This window comes from Grus americana, chromosome 2, assembly GCF_028858705.1.
Source record: "Grus americana isolate bGruAme1 chromosome 2, bGruAme1.mat, whole genome shotgun sequence".
In the NCBI taxonomy this organism is placed as follows: domain Eukaryota; kingdom Metazoa; phylum Chordata; class Aves; order Gruiformes; family Gruidae; genus Grus; species Grus americana.
In genome coordinates this window covers 43312488-43329489 of record NC_072853.1, presented here as the reverse complement: position 1 = coordinate 43329489, position 17002 = coordinate 43312488, and the positions used below count along the sequence as shown (strand labels likewise).

Sequence of the window (17002 nt, the reverse complement as noted above, 5' to 3'; positions counted from 1 at the left end):
TGATGCCACGGGAGATGAAAAGCTCTCTTTCACCTCCGGGTGGCACTGCTTAAAAACGCTTCTGTTTTTAAGGCTCTTTGTAGAAACTGTCCATCGTGCATTTCGCAACTGCGTCATCATGCACAACAGATAAACTGGTAAGTAAGGAAAGTAGAGATTTCTTGTGAGAGCTTCTGATAACAAACCACAGATGCAGAGCTCCAGGATTTTGTCACTTTGTGTCCATTTTCCATATCCTACAATTTCAGCTTGCTGTTTTTCTGAACATAGAATCATGAAATCATAGAAGTATTCTGATTGTTTTTCTGTATGCTACTTGATAAAGTTTTTCCTACAGTTTTTACATGCACTATTTATATGAAGTTAAAGGGTAGAGGGGGAATCAGAATAGGAAATAGCACTTGGGTCGTTTACCTATCCCAGAGAAATACTGTGATATATATTCTTATATATATCAAATATTGTTGCCTTCCACTGGCAGGAAAAGTCCAGAGTTGCCATTTTCAAGCTTCTTTAAAGTCACAATTCAACATCTGAAAATCGTGATATTAAAAAGAAGAATTTCTGGTTTAAAATTTATTTGCAGCTGGGTTGTGAGTTGTCAGGGGACTTCCAGGTTAGTTCTCTTCAGAACTGTCTTTGTGACTAAGACGAGTGGAGATGTAGTTATTCTTAATGAAGCTGAGACTCTCACTTATTGTCAGATTTTATGGAAGACACCACAGGCTATGAAAGTCACAAGAAAACCGAGATAACTGGTGGTGTTGCCTAGACACAGGCTGTACACACGCTGTCTCCTGTTACACCTTGCCTTCCATAATCCCATCTCACCAGCAGGTCCTCTCTTTAAAGGGGAGAGAAGCTTGGGGCGGATGCAGAGTTACGGTGTTACCTGGGTTCTGCAGTCATTTACTTAGATTAGGTAGAGGCTACTTTATTCCTGCATTTGAAATAGTCTGTTACTGACCCATTGATGGAACGCAGAGATAGGATGTGGGAGGAGATCTGAAGAGGATCAGATAAGCAGTGGGGGAAGGAGAAATCCTTGCTCTATTAAAAAGTAAAATGTTATGAGCAAAGCCTTCAAGCTATCATCCTGCTTATTTATTTTAACAGTAGATTTCTGTTAATTTTGGAACTCATATAGTTTTAATTTATTTTCTGCTTCTCTGAAATTTTCCTTGTCTTCAGGTACTGGGAAGATCTGCAAGGAATATTGAAAAGAGAAGAAAAAATACCTCAGGATTCAGCCAGAATATATGCTTTGGTATTTTGCTCTTCAAAACCAGTTTCTATATCAGACAAGAGGTTCATCTACACACTGAAATATGAATATATTATGTGGTGTATTTTAGGCCTTATATTATGCCCTGATTCACCAGAGCGTTCCTCCGTTTTCATGTAACTGCAGCAATTTAAATGAAACAATATTCTAAACTACAGTGCTCCTCAGTGAAGTTCTCAGCAATACCTTATTGCATCTGTCATGTAATTCAAAATGAGTAATACAACATAGCTTTTTATTACATAATTTGAGAATTTGCATAGATTGTTTGGCCTGGGTGTAGGATTTGGAACTGTTCCTAAACTCTCATAAATCTGTTCTTGGATTTCCACGGAAATACATTTCCATGTATTGCATTTAATGCATCTAATACAATTTCTCATGAAAAGGCTATAAAGGGTCACTAACTAATGTTTGTGCGATGTTTTGCATGCTGTCTTTGCTAGTGTAATTGATCTATCTCATTAATAAATAATGTCAGATTTTTAAGAAGTGCCAAACTCTTTATGATACCCATAAGCTGTTATGTGAGTATTGGAGGGGTAGAATAAGCTCTTATATATCTTAAATGTTTTTAAAAGCTTAAATCAAATATTTTTCTACAGTGTCAAACTGTATTGCAAAATAAAATGTTTAAACAAGGGCAAGTTTGCAGTACAGAAGACACATGTTACAGAATATCAGTCATTTATACACCACTCAGAGATCAACAACTGAAACTATGATAACAGAGCAATCAGTCTGTTGCTCAAGTGTTTGATAATATGTTTGCTGTTGCTATAGGTACTAAAGAAAATGATACTAAACTAACATCAACATTTGCTTTCAACTAGGGCAATAGCATCTGAAACACACTGTAGGTGGAACATGGGTGAGAGGAAAGAAGCGGTATCCATCACTTAAATACCATCTATGTAACTTCGATTTTCCTCTCACACGTTATAGTGCTTCAAAGACCTCGGTGGCTATTAAGTTGCTTTCCAGAGGGTCAGGTAATACCTCTTCTACCTTTTTCCTGATGATTTTTTCTATAGAGTAATAATATATCAGGATGAGTTTATATTCTGATTACACTGCAGCATATTATATTTTTTCAGGGTTTTTTTTGGGAAGAGTTTGGGACGAAAATATTTGTTTGTAACACTTTGATAAACATTAAATTTGTTAATGTATTAATTGTTCTACCTGACATGTTCTCTGTCAGCCTTAGGAAAAATGGGTATTTTTAAATTTGGCTAAGAAAGTTAATCACACTACCTCATATCTGTTTTTCTTACTGGTTAATTCCATCTCCACGAGATCCAAGGCCTTGCAACTTTCTTTGACTTCAGTGACAGCCTCTTTTTTTTAAAAAAAGACCATTTTTATTTAGATGCTTAACCTTAAGTGCCTATATTTGAAAAATTTTGTGTTAGTGATTGTAAATGCAACCTCAAAATAGATCAGATTAAGGGATGTCAGTTAAAAAAGTTATAGGTCATGCTGGGGAGTAGCACATTCTGTTAGAGTATAAAATTAAGGAAAACATATAAATAAGAAAGAACAGTTTTGTATTTTCCTTTGTAACTGTCAACTGCAGTCCTAGCTACTCTTCCTTTACATTTGTAGTCAACATAAAATACTTTGCCCTTGTGAAAACTATTTTTTCAGAGTTGTATTTCACCACTTTTACAGCACAAATTAAATTAAAAGGCTTTAATTTGCAGAAAATTTGATTTACAATTTTTGAAAAATCCTAAACCACATAGGGATATAGACAAACCAAAACCATTGACTGGCTTATGTGGCCTATCTTGTAAATTTTCTCCCATGTTTTACTGAGTTAATGAAAAGGACAATTTCTTATACTTATGGTGCAAGCAGTGAGCCTAAGCACAGTGATTGTGCGTTTTGTTCTCTTTTGTCCTGCCACATGGTGCTATTGGCTCTTGGCTGAGTGTGGAATGTGCATTACCAAGCACTGGTAGTTATCCGTCGGTGCTGTTATATATTTATAAATCCAGGTTCATGGATTCTTCCAGCCTGGTAAAATATATTAAGAGCGTTCCATCCAAAATCCCTGAGAATGACACTAGAGTATTGTTGAGTGGCCAGATACATCTTGAAAAACAGGCACCAAAGCCTCTTCTTTCTTTCAAGAAAAAAACCCTGGCTGGAAGATGTGCAGCAAAATGCTCCATCTCTCTGTGTCCTGAGCTCTAATTCTGGGAGATTTTGCCTCTGGCTATGCACCTCCTCCAGCAATAGGAGTGACAAAATACACAAGCTCTGAGTCTGTGTGATTAGTGATGGAAAAACCTTGAAGCTCTTGAGATGCCAGATATTTGCTTTAGAAACTTCTCAATTCAGACGTTATGATTAGCATGCTGTATTAGCTGGCCTTTACCACTGATGTCCAGTGGTCTGCTCGAGGTGTTCTGCACTGGGCAACAGCAGTTCTATTCTTTCCATTGGAATTTATTCATATTGGTTTTTAAATTACACAGTTCTTGCTTTACCAGCTGTCACAGCTTTCACACAGCACATGCTGATACACCATCCTTACCTACACAGGAAAACTGTACCGTTCTAAACAGTATAGAGTAACATACAGCTGCAGTTGTATGTATTTGTGTACAGCAAAGCCTACGTAGTACTGATGAAATCAGGGTCTTACTGTGCTAGGCACTGTATGAACAACTTGTTGAACATGGTTTCTGCCTCAGCACCCACAGTCAAAATATGGAGAGGCAAAGTGTGATGAAGGGATAGAAGCTCCTTATCTGCCATACTATCTAGATCCTATATTTCAGTCTAAGTGACATGGTTTAAAAACATTAAAACATACAGAACCATAAGGATTAAGGTCGTAAAGGAGACTAAGAGATCATCTAATTGGGTGTGTGGAACCTCTTCAGGCAGCTTCTCTAGTTTTGTTTTACAGTACATGAAGTCAGTTTACCTCAAGGTATCAACTTATGGCTAATAGGTATGCTGGCTTCCCGAGATGAAAGATGTTTGATTGAAGGAGCTGCTCTTGTGTAAAGAAATCAATTTTGTTGATTTTAATATGGCTAAATTGCTGCAATAAGTTATTGTATAGAAGCATACTGAGTGCTGGGCTGGGAAAACTGTGCCTTTCTGTTTTCTGATCATTCTTATGTAGAGATACTTGTGTTTTGTTATCTCCATTGCCAGAGAACAAAGACAAAAGAACATGTTCAGATGACATGATCACTGAACTGTCTTTTGGAGCCAGTAAATTAAAATGGAAATCAATACATGAATGATATTAACTTTTTGTATTGCTTTTGAGTGACAGAGACGTGACTTGAGGTTTCTTTGAGAGTCAAACTTGAATTTATTTTTTAGAAATATGAAATTACTTGTGCCAATTAGGAAAAAATCCAGAAGCAAAGCCATGAATTGCTCCAGAATAGGCAGTAGTGAATGCATATTACTGTGATGTGGGATGGTATGGACCTGCCTTATCACAGAAGTGAACTCAGCAGTATATTCTTTTTGATTTTTCTCCAGCTACGCTATGCAGACATAGATTTGGAGCTGACATACATCTTAAAGCTGAGTGTGTAAACACAGCAAGTTTGTTTGCCTTTAAAGACAAACCGAACAAACAATTCTGGAGATGCTGAATTCTCCCATGAGGTTTCTAGATACCTAACTTGGGACTGGAGACGCAGTGGCTAGGTGGATTTAACTCTTACCGATATGCGTAAGAGGAAAATACGTTCTACTTTTGATTGTGGTTAGGGACGATTGCTAGTACTAAGGGGAAGGACATAGCTATATCCATGTTTATAGTGCTGAAGTTATCTTAATTAACCTAATGGTAGCAAAACACACGCTCTCAACTTCTGTTATCTTATTTCCTATGATGTAAACCATTTTATTCGCACATCTAAAAGCAAGTGGCTTATTTGTACGGTTATAAACCTTTGAAAAGATATCTTAATGAGCCCCACCTTGTTGAAGTGAATGTTCAATGCATTTACAGTTTGTGCCATGGCAATACATGCTTTCTGTTTCTTTGTATGTATCCTACTGCCTTGGTATCACTTGTGTCAGCAGAACATGCAAAATAAATAGTATCCTTAGAAACTGTAAACTAAACATGGGAACACAATTGGTGCCATATAGCTTGTGATTGCATTTTGTGTTCTGAAATGTGATAAAGATCACCTGGGAATGACTTTTCAAATCATAGTTGTACAATATTTAGTGACACAAATTGCCATCCATGAGATTTTACCTGAATAATGAAATAGCACAGAAAAGGTATTTGTGCAAGGAACAAGTTATGTTGTAACAATAGAACTAGGACTAAAAATAGATCATATAAGAACTGTAAGAATGGGCTCTGTTTTCTTGTTTTCATCATTAAATTCTTCAAATGGGTAAATAGTTGTAAAATTTCATTCTTTTTTCTAACATGCACATTTTGTGTGGGCAGTCCAAACAGATACCTCAAACCAAACCAGGCAAAAGTTGAGAACACGTGGAAGAAGTACCTTCGGATGGTTTAAAAGCAGTGGGTAAAATGGAGTGCATTTCCCAAGAAACTGAAAGTGTGCACTGCACCTTTATTGTAGACCCTTAAATGAGAGTACCGTTTTATTAAAAAATTTATGCTCATAACTCCTTTCTCTGTCTCTGTCCTGCTCTGATGCATTGTGCTGGCCATAATTCTCCAGATTTCATGAAAGTGATAAATTTAGTGGCATATTTCAGGAATTCTTTTCTGGTCCATTTAATGTGTAGCTTCTTCACTGTATTGGAGAGTAACAGGTGGTCTGTGCAACCCTTCAATCTAACTTCAGCCGTGTTGTGCTGGTTTCGTAGAGGGAAAGGCGTGACCAAAAGGAATGAGAGAGAAAAGTCAAATCAAATAAAATTAAGTCAATCAGGAATGATGTTGAGAATTAATTGCTGTTTCCCATAACTAGGCCAATGTAGTTTTCAGGTGGTAAATTTGAAAGGAAAAAGTTCCTCCCCCCCCCCAAACTTGAAATTGTGAAAAATTTTGCCATATGGTGTCATAGATGCTCGAAAGTATAAACAGATGAAGAAATGAGGAAAAGCTAATGGAGAATATATTCATCAGCAGCTGTTAAACTTTATGGTTTGCAAGCAACCTCCAACTCAGGATGCCACTCAGTCCAAATTTTGGTAAGTTTGATGGGCCAGAGAAAGTATCTGTAGCAGCTATGTTCATGGCCTTCCTCTCTAAGACTCCGCTGCTGGTCACGCTCAGAGATTCTGGCTAAGCTGATGTTTGGTCTGGCTTAGCCCCAGAGTTCTTAAGTTCAAGGATTTTTTTCTTCACAAAGATGAAAACCTTGCTTTTGCCATTCTGATATGGGAGGATAGTAGCACATAAAATGGGTATTGTAGCTGTGAAGATCCAACTCAGTCCTGGTGTTTTATCGCACTGACTTAAAGCAACCTCTCTTTCCTCCATCCCCCAGTTTTGTTACTGACAGATGACCCAACAGGATTGTTTTATTCTATCCACATGACTTTGCTACTGAAGGATTTCTGAAGACTCTGTGTCAAGGCAGAGCTGTCTAAGATACCGTCTACCTCCAATTGTTAGGGTGAGCTCTTTGAAACATAACACATTAGCAGCAGCCTTTCAGAGTAACGCTCCATGAAAGCCGGACTTTCTGCATAATTTCTGTTTTGTACGTGCCTCCTCTGCCCCTTCGGCAAAGCACACTCTGCTCTGTTTCATGTCATCATTGCTCATTGTGATACATTTCTTTGGTAGGTTGTAGGTACTTCAGCGTTGGGCCTTATCTTTTTAAATGCCACCAAGATGTCATGAATATCTTCTGTGCTTCAATAACAATGTAGTTATCAGGAATATAAAAATTAATGGGAAACAATCTAACTGAAAAGACCAAAGACAATCAACAACATAAGAAAATATTTTCCTCCCACAATTTCTTTACCTACCACCTGCAGCTGAAAACAGCAAGTCTGTGATACAGGGTTTTCTCCCCAGTGATTTACATTTGCCAAACAGCAAAAATGTTGTACTTTTCCTAACTGTTCGAATATGCAGGCCCACTCATCATAAAAATAGTTCAGCTTTGAGTTTGTCTCTTTGTTCCTTTGACAGCTCTCTCTGACAAAGCAATATTCTCCTCAATGCGAGGATGCTTTGGTCCCATTCTAAATGAATATCTACTGTGCATCTTTTGTTAGGCTCTTCAGTCAGCAAATGTCCTATTGTTACATAGTGATCCAGGTCCCCAAATTCATAGAGTACATTTTGACAAAATCAGAACAAAACTTGTGTTTTGTTCTAGTAGAAGAGCCAACATAATATGTTCAACATTATATTTGCACTTTATTCTAAAATATATTTTGACCTCACATCTCTGTAGGAAGGTGCTGAGGGCTTTAGTCAAACAGTATACTTCACTGTTCAAATCAGGTACCTAAATTTATTTTAAATCTCAAAATTTAGAGGAAGAAAAGGTTGAAGCAAGAACTAAGAGCTAAAAAAAAGATAATCTTACAAAGATTTAGAAATTAAATGTATTTCCTCATTCTGATCAGCTTAAGTTGAAATTGTTTTCTAAAGTTGCAATTATTTTCACCAGTCAATCAGAATCCCCTGAACAGGCGATTCTCTAGTGCATTGTAAACTTTTAGGAAAAGCGTTTTACAATTTTTGCATTGTTTAAGATATTGCACTTTCAGAGCACCACTCCATGTACTACTTTAGTAAACAGAAACTCCTGTTTACTAACTGTGTTATTTTCTCCCACTTAACAACTGCACTTGTCTGGTTTAAGAAACTTGCTTAATCAGTTTGTTGTCTATAGTTAGTCATATCAGAAATCTAGATATTTCTCCTTAGTTTTGTGTTTCTGAAGATACTGGTTGTGGTTGTTTACCATTTACATAATTTAGATTTTGAATTTTGAAAATGTTTATGAATTTGAATTTTGGCATCTTAATGAAAATATTTAAGAAATAAATTGTATAGAAGTTAATTTATTTCTTAAAGCTGTTAATTTATTTTTTTTTTTTAAATTTTTACTTTTGAAATTTTTCTGCAGTTAGAAATAATGCAAATCCTGCTATGGATAAACAGATGGAAGGCATGTTTTACAGGAAGCCTGAACAGAGTAACAGCTAGAAAAGTTTGGGCAGGGGAGAAAGAGTGTTGTAAGGCCACAGTTGAGAGCTCCTACATTAGACAGCTCATGTTAAGTTTGATAGTAGCTGAAGGTGTTCAACATTGCACATGATCTGCCTGCCCAAACTTTAGGCTTTGATCTTGTTAACCACTTAAGCATTTGCCTCCCTTTAATTTTGACTTCAGGCGGGCCAGGCTACAAACATACAGCTACCCGATATTGAAGTACTTTAATCCACTGGGTCCTTCTGTCAGATAAATTTATAAGGTATTGTAGTAGAAGTTGAACTATTCAGATGGTAGGAGCTCATTGGGCATAGTTCTACCTGTTTTGGTCATTTACAGCCCTACATTTATTAGCATGTTGGCCCAGAAGACAGAATCGGATTAGTTTGTGGATAAAACCACAGGTAACTGAAGCTTAAGCAGAGCAAGATGAATGTGGTACTAGTGAACGGGAGACACTGAGAAGCTCTTGCCCATGATGCAGTCTTCTTTGGGTAAAAGATACACATTCATAACCCACCCTTTAATTTTGTAGTTGAGGACTTCTGTATTCCTTGCTGATTCTAGATTTTTCTTCTGTTTTGGTGGACTGTGGCCTGGATGTTGGTCTGTCTGTAGACATGTGATCAACCTAGACATCATTGCTTAGGAAAGTGGCATGGAGTCCCTTGGAGACCTCCTCAGCAGCACTATGTATTGTGAACATGCCAGCTTGCCTTCTGCTGGCTTCCCACAGAATTTTGAATCAGTTTATCTAAAAGATACTTGATGGCCTGGACTTAGACCACCTTAAATATAGATAAAAGCAATAACATCCTTCATCTGGAAAAAGGAATAAAAAAAGATGGGAGTTGTGCTAGAAATAACTTTTTTTAGACTTAGCTCAACTATGTGAATAGACCAGCTTCCAGCCTTCTCACTTTCTCATCTTCTGAGGACAAGGTTTCAGTAGAAAAGGCACAGTTTTCTATGAGAAGAAAGCTTGTTTTTCCAATCCAGAATTTACTAAAAATTTGTAGTGTTGTATATAAAACAAAAGCCTGTTTTAAAGCTTGCCATAAAGCAAGAGCTTGCATCATGCATACTTCTGCCTTTGGGAAGAGGAAAACAACACGTGACACAGGATAATCAAAACATTAATTCCAATATTGGTGAATGTACATACACTATCATGACAAGTGCAGTTTCATACCTTTGATATAATGGACAAATATTTAAATAACAATTACATTTTGGACTGAAGGGAACGTAAGGGATTTTGATCAGTTTTGACTGTTTTAGTCAGACACAGCAAATTTCAGTTTTTGTAATTGCTGGTTTAAAACTTAATGGAAAGTTTTTGTCTGTGTGATTTTTTTCCACCTAAAATGACTGTTAGTGTTGCACTTCTGTAGAAATCCCAGAACATTTTATTTATTTTATTGCATCCTTCTCTTTATGACTGAGAAATGCAAAGCGTATTTCCAGCTTCACTTTTTGGTAGACATAAGGGTTTTTTTGAAGTAAGTCTTGTCTACAGATAGGCTAACTTTAGACAACCCAAAATGTATTTTGTGGTTTAGGTTGTGACATTAAACTGGTAACCTCTCTACCATGGCAAAATTTAAAGAAATAAGACTGTGACCATTTCGTAACAAGGGAGGATGCCCGCTAAGCCAGATGGCTTACCTGTGTTCAGAAAAATCAATCATCAGTTTTTTTCAAAGCAGCATGACACATATTGACATGACAACAAACAACATATCCTTGCTTTCCAATTAGTCTTTTCAAAACTAACAGAACCAGGATTTGAATGTTCATCAACCTTGTTGTGCGAGCTGCTCAGGCATCAGCTTTTAAACCTGTGGTTATTTCAGTGAGAAATGAGAATCAAATTGTTGTGAGAGTTGCCTGCACACTGTTTAATAATGGCATCAAAATAACAACAAGGGTAGAGGAAAAATAATTAGCTAATTTATTTGGATTCGGACACAGTTTTGTTGTCACGGGTTTGCTGCTCTTCCCAAACTGAGCACTCTGGTCCTTAATTTCTAACAGCTGTTATGCAAACATATCTCATGACAAAGCCCATCCTTGTCTTTCTTTTGCAGGGTTAAAGATTGTGAGTGAGCGCATGTTAGATATCTAATGTTCTTAGTTGATGATTTTGTGTGCTAAAGCCCCGAGGCAATAAAACTCAAAACAAATGCTGCTGCCATTTGTACCTTACTTTACTTGCTGGGTGATTGTGGATTACAAAGAATTTTAGACAGGATTATTTAGACTTCTGGAAATAGGCTAGTCATTAAACAAGTTTCTTTCTCTTATATGCCAACGTCCATGTTAAAAATCTCTGCGTTCAAATCCTCTGTCCGGCGTCAGCCTGTGGAAAGATGTTGTCGTTGGGTAACTCCAGCAGCAGTGGAGTCTCTCCTCCTCCCATTCCTAAGGCAGCTCTTTCTCTTTGGCTGTTTCTGTGGCCCTGACACCTTGACCCTCATCTGATACATTTGCACCAGAAAAGGACATGTGAAAATGTGATTCCACCTCTAGACTGTTACCTGGACACAGATGAACAAGTGAATGCCTTAAAGCAGAGCTCTCTGCTGTGCTGGTTTGATCACTTCAATTTTTTTTTCCCCTCCCAGGTACTTTTTGCAATAAAATTGTACCAGTTGGCTTGCCAAGAACTTTTCTTTTCTGTAGCCTAAGGGGGTAAAACCCCTGGGAACAAAGTTTACTCTGCTGTAGTAGATATTTTGTGTGTGAAATATATATATTTCAAAACTAAAGGTAGAAGGAAAAAAGTAAATGAAAAAACCAATTCCCAGTATAAGAAAGATGTGGACATCCTGGAGTGAGTCCAGCAAAGGGTCACTAAGATGATTAAGGAATTGGAGCATCTGACATGTGAAGCGAGGCTGAGCTGGGGTTGTTTAGCCTTGAGAAAAGTCAGGGGGATGTTGTCAGTGCATATAAATAGCTGATGGGAGAGGGGTGAAGAAGATGGAGCCAGACTCTTCTCAGTGATATCTAGTGAAACAAGAGGCAATGGCCACAAATTGGAATATAGGAAATTCCACTGGAACATAAAAACCCCTCTTTTTTTTACTGTGAGGGTGGTGAACCCTTGGCACAGGCTGCTCAGAGATTGTGGTGTCCCATCCTTGGCAATACTCAAGAGCTGTCGGGACACGGTCCCAGGCAACCTGCTCTGGCTGGCCCTGCTCTGAGCAGCGGGTTGGACTGGGCGATCTCCAGAGGCACTTCCAACTTCAGCTGCTCTGTGATTCCAAGCCAAAACCCTTACAAACTATGTCTTAACAGTCTGTTTATAATGATCTGAAGGGACACTAATATCTGCTTGTTCATATGTCTCAAGAGGCACTTGTAACAGATAAATTAATGTTTGATAGACAGACATTTTAGTCTGGATATTAAAGGACTAACTGGAACTTGCTTTCTTTTTTGTAAAAAGGACAACATTCTTTATTCTATACGCGTAATTCAGTGCATTGACTGTATACTCTAACCTAATTTTCCATCTATTTTGGAGTAATGAAAGATTATTACTGCCTTTAAAATGCAAGAATTTGCACAGCATTTATCATACTTGAGAAAAGGTTCTGCATGGGGACCTTGGGTGCTAGACAACTGGAATATTTCCAGAAGTTTGTGGGATCTGTGTTTGTGCTATGATATTCACACGTAGAATCATAAACACATTTGAAGCTTTACAATACAAATTTCTAAAGTCATCCTCTAAAATCTAACTATCAGCTTAATCTGAACACATGCAAAAAGTGTGTTTTTCTTCCTTTTTTGCCTGGCTCAAAACCCACTATACTCATTCATGTGAAATAAGCAAACAGTTACTTAGATTTCTATGTCATTAAAGAATAATGCTACCAATCACTTCTGAAAATTGAGCTGCAGTTCTAGGTTTGTATCACACAAGTATTAATTCTCTTGAAGCTAACATTCCTTTGCAGATTGAGTCAGAGTGAAAACCATATGAAAAATGTTGAATTCTGCAAGTGAATACACCGGGAAGTGATTTATCTCAACAGGGAGGGAGCTAATCTTTTTCCAGTTTTTGTCTGGAAATTGATGGGTTCGTTTCGTAGATAAGGCTCTGGCATCAAAGACAAACTGAAATGAGGCGCTGCAAAAGGCTTATGGGTGGGGACAATATTAGTCAGTACTAGCACAGGAGCAAATTTTATCATCAGTTATAAATATCTTACTTGATGAAGTTAAGTGATATGAATAATTTTATATGACATTTCAAAAGTACTCCTTTACGGCTGTTCCGTCAGTCTGATATTAAAAATATGAGCAAATATAGAATCACAAATGACTGTGAAATAAGACCTATCAGATTTCTGTGTTTTGAGGTGTATCTTTGTCAGAGATGGGGGCTGAGATAGGAAGTATGCCTGAGCATCGCACAACATAGAACATTTTGCAATAGCGTGTATCCCAGAAATATTCCAAACTTTGTGTTTTAACAAGTCAGTCTCATACTTACATGTTAACAGAGAGCTCTTGGAAGCACTAGGCCAAAGTCAATGTTGGTATAATTTAGCTTACTCAAAGCTCTCCTTTTTATAAAGAAATCACAGAAGATTGGAGGAGAAACCAAATGGGCTTCTTTTCCTTATGCAGATTTTGCATCAGTATTTCTTTTTGCTTGAAACAAATTCACTTTAGCTTTGCCTCCCTAGAATGGACAGGGTTGTTCCATCCTGTCACAGATCTCTTAGGTGTCTTCTCTGTCCCTATGAGGCAGCTTGTTTTGATAGAACTCTCTTTTGTGAATAACTACTCATGCTACAGGAGTTTCTACTCTAGGATACTAATAACAAGATAAAAGCCCAGGAAACATAGTGCTACTACTTCATCATAAACTTTGGTACAAAGATTTTTTTCCGTATTTGTCCACTGACCTCACACCAGGATTCTGATCTGAGCAGAATTTATTGTTCTTATTGCACATATTCTCAAAGCAAATGTAGCGGCTAAATTTGACTCTTAGATGGATACATATTTGTTATGCAGTGACTTCATGTGAACTTAAATTCAATTTTCTTTAAATAGAAAAAGTTGCCTTTTTAATTGAAATGTATTGGCTAATTACTGACATTGGTGTGAAGAGGAAAAGATTGAAGCAGTGGTTTGACATGTACTTTGTTTGCATTAGAGACACATCACTATTTGCCAGCATAAAAATATTAATCTTTCAGCAATGTGCAGTAAGCATTTCGTAAAAGTACTTTTAATACTGAATAATGTTTGTTGGCTTTCTTTTGAGCATCTCTGTTACTGTGAGTATGCATTTTTAAAGTCATGTTTTAGTTTTTCATGCATCAGTAATACTGAATTGCTTGTAGACTTTAATTGAATGGCATGGTTATAATATCACAGAAAGATCCGCTTAATCTTCTGCTGGTGCAATTTGCTACAAGTCCCTGGGCATTGGGATGGTAACGCCAACCTATGTCAGCTGGCATGCGGCAGTCTCCCAGTTACTCAATTTTTATATTCTAGTTTTAGATGTTGTGAAAAACAGCATTTACTTTTTAAGATGTGATCATTATCCTGATTGTGATGTTAAATTCTAAACATGGCCTTTTCCCATCATGCAAGTATTTCTGAGATTTCAGGGTTTTTTTCCTCATTTTCAGTGAAGTCAGAGTTAAAAATCTCAAAAGAGGGGAAAAAGGAAATTGGGAACCAGCCAAGAAGAAAAAGCTCTGATAAGTTTGAAATATTTCATTTAAATGATTTGATATGTTATTTTGATTGTGATCTTTTCTTTTTTTACCATTTTAAACATATGGTAAGATTCTAAAAGAAAAGTGTCTTCAAAGCAAAGAACTTAAATTTCATTTAGAAAATATCAGAATAAGATATCTGACAGCTTCATAAGTTTTTTTTTTTAACATTTCAAATCCTGAAATGCACTGAATGGTACATTTCCTCTGAACGGTTTCACTTTAGACAACTTTGAGCTCCAGTTTTGTGGCCTAAGGTTATAAACCCTTGGACACACTATTAGCTCCATTTACTTGAATGGGATTACTCAGCCGAAGGACACAATTTTTGTCAGTTTGTGGACTCGTTGTCTGAAATCCACCAGTATCAAGGGAAATATCGCTGTGACTAAAGACTTACTATTATAAGAGTGAGGATTTTAGCTCTGAATCCTTTGAAGATAACTAAGGCAAAAAGTATTTTCAGCCTCATTTGTCTCTTATCTACATCTGCTGCTACCAGGCATTGTGTTTAAAAAAGGAATATTTATGAGGCAGTAATTCTCATGAAACACCTTGATTTTCAGCTAGATGAATTGCACAAGCGAGGAGCTGCAGTTTCTGAATTCTGTGTTTCTCCTGGGGAGCCGCAGTGGGTTAGCCTCGGCTAAGGGCAAACACCCACCGAGCTGCTCACCCACTCCCCTCCTCAGGGGAGCAGGGGGAGAAACTAGGATGAGAAAGCTCACAGGTTGAGATAAAGTCAGAGAAATTGCATACCAATTACTGCTGTGGGTAAAACAATCCTGGCTTGGCGAAAATGAATTTAATTTATTACCAATGAAAATAGATTCAGGGAGCGAGAAACAAAGACAAACAGTAACCCAACACCTTTCCTCTCCCTCTTCCAGGCTCAACTTCACTCCTTCACTCCAGACCCCTCCATCCACCCACCCCCCTGAGCAGTGCAGAGAGGGAGGGGAGTACAGTCAGCCCATAACAGATCCTCTCAGCTTCTCCTTCCATCTGACATTTTTCCTCTGCTCCAGTGTGAGTCCTTCCAAGAGCTGCACTCCTACAGGAAAAAAACTGGCTCCAGCATGAGGTCTCCCCAGGCCACAGTTCAGATCTCTGCTCCAGTGTGGGCTGTTCCAGGGGCTACCAAGGAATCCCTGCTCCAGCACCTGGAGTGCCTCCTCCCCTCCTTCTTCTCTTGCCTTGGTGTTCATACTGCTGTCCTCTTCTCTTCTCTTCTCTTCTCTTCTCTTCTCTTCTCTTCTCTTCTCTTCTCTTCTCTTCTCTTCTCTTCTCTTCTCTTCTCTTCTCTTCTCTTCTCTTCTCTTCTCTTCTCTTCTCTTCTCTTCTCTTCTCTTCTCTTCTCTTCTCTCCTCTCCTCTCCTCTCCTCTCCTCTCCTCTCCTCTCCTCTCCTCTCCTCTCCTCTCCTCTCCTCTCCTCTCCTCTCCTCTCCTCGTTCAGCATCTTTGCCCTTTCTCAAAGATGTTATCACAAATGTGCCACACGTGGTTGACGGGCTTAGCTGTGTCCTGCAGTGGGTCTGTTGGAGCTTGCTGGAATCAGCTGTGTCCTGCACGGGGCAGCCTCAGCCTCCTCCCACTCCTCCCTCTATCACCCCTGCTACCAAAACCTTGACACCGACACCCAATTCATGACCTCGTCTGTCTACAACTCTGACAATAGTGCTTTTAAAAATAAATCGGGGAATATACCTTTGTTATAAGCCATAAAAGATAGTCTAAGACTGTTGAGGAAGTAACAAATCTTTTAATTTGACAGCTTATAAAAGCCATTCCATTAGCTAATAACATTTATTTATTTATTTATTTATTTATTTATTTGGCGTATATACATATATGTATAAAAGAACAGCTTTTACTATGAACTATTAAACATGCTTTTTGAGAGCAGAATATAAATTATGAATCATCACTATCCCTTCCATGATCCCATTCTCCAGTTTTGAGATTTACACTTCTCTTCTCACTTGAAGTGATCATTAAAACTTTTATATCATGATATCTCTTATATATTTGCATAGTGTATGTAATGGGATTGGGACCACATGCAATACAGAATGAAACTGCATTATCGAAGATAGATAAAAGATAAATCAAAATGAATCAGTTCAACAAAGCTCTGCTGTATTTAAAATTAAGAAAATGCACAAATACTCTGAGAAATGGTAAATAATAGTGGTAAAATTGCAAGCAGAATGATAGGAATTAAGGGCCAGAAAGCACTGATAAAAGAGAAGAGTAGGAAAGTTTTACAACTAAACTGTAACTCTGTTTGAAAAATGAGGGGAAAAAAGATCTCCCTTTTCTTCTTCCAAAGAGATATCCGAAATTTCTCACTTGATCTTCAAAGTTTATAAATATTGATACAAAAATAGGCTGACCTTGCAGACCCTCAATTTTCAGAAAGCATACTCTAAGTAAGAGGAATAAACCCTTTGATCTGGCTGGCATACAAATATACCAATCACTACAGGTATTTCTGACTACTGCATGTAGTATGCAGATCTATATTTGTGCAGACATTTATGCTAAACTTATGTGTCATTGTTCTTCTGAATAAGGAAGGACTTGTGCACATATTTAATTAATTTTCTAAATTGATAGTATACTTAATGGCATCTTCATTTCCTTAATGTAAGTTTTGTGGTGTTGCAATATGATCTAGATTTAGTTATTGCTGGGATATTCAGCACAAACAAATATAGGTCTATATCTCGGTGAATATACCTCCGTCTTTCAATGGATATACTACTTTCTCTGTCTCAATATATGTATATATTTACAAAAAAG

The 17002-nt window shown here is 37.5% G+C and overlaps 1 protein-coding gene across 8 annotated transcripts in view; it reads left to right on the top strand.

The window, feature by feature from the left end:
• Positions 1-2137: 2137 nt before the first annotated feature.
• The window catches only part of RP1 (RP1 axonemal microtubule associated), a 212701-nt gene continuing 197836 nt past the window's right edge, over positions 2138-17002 (top strand). For all 8 annotated transcript variants that reach the window (XR_008575914.1, XR_008575913.1, XM_054817077.1 and 5 more), the window contains exon 1: positions 2138-2277. The gene's annotated coding sequence lies outside the window, so the exon portion shown is untranslated. The remainder of the gene's footprint in view (positions 2278-17002) is intronic.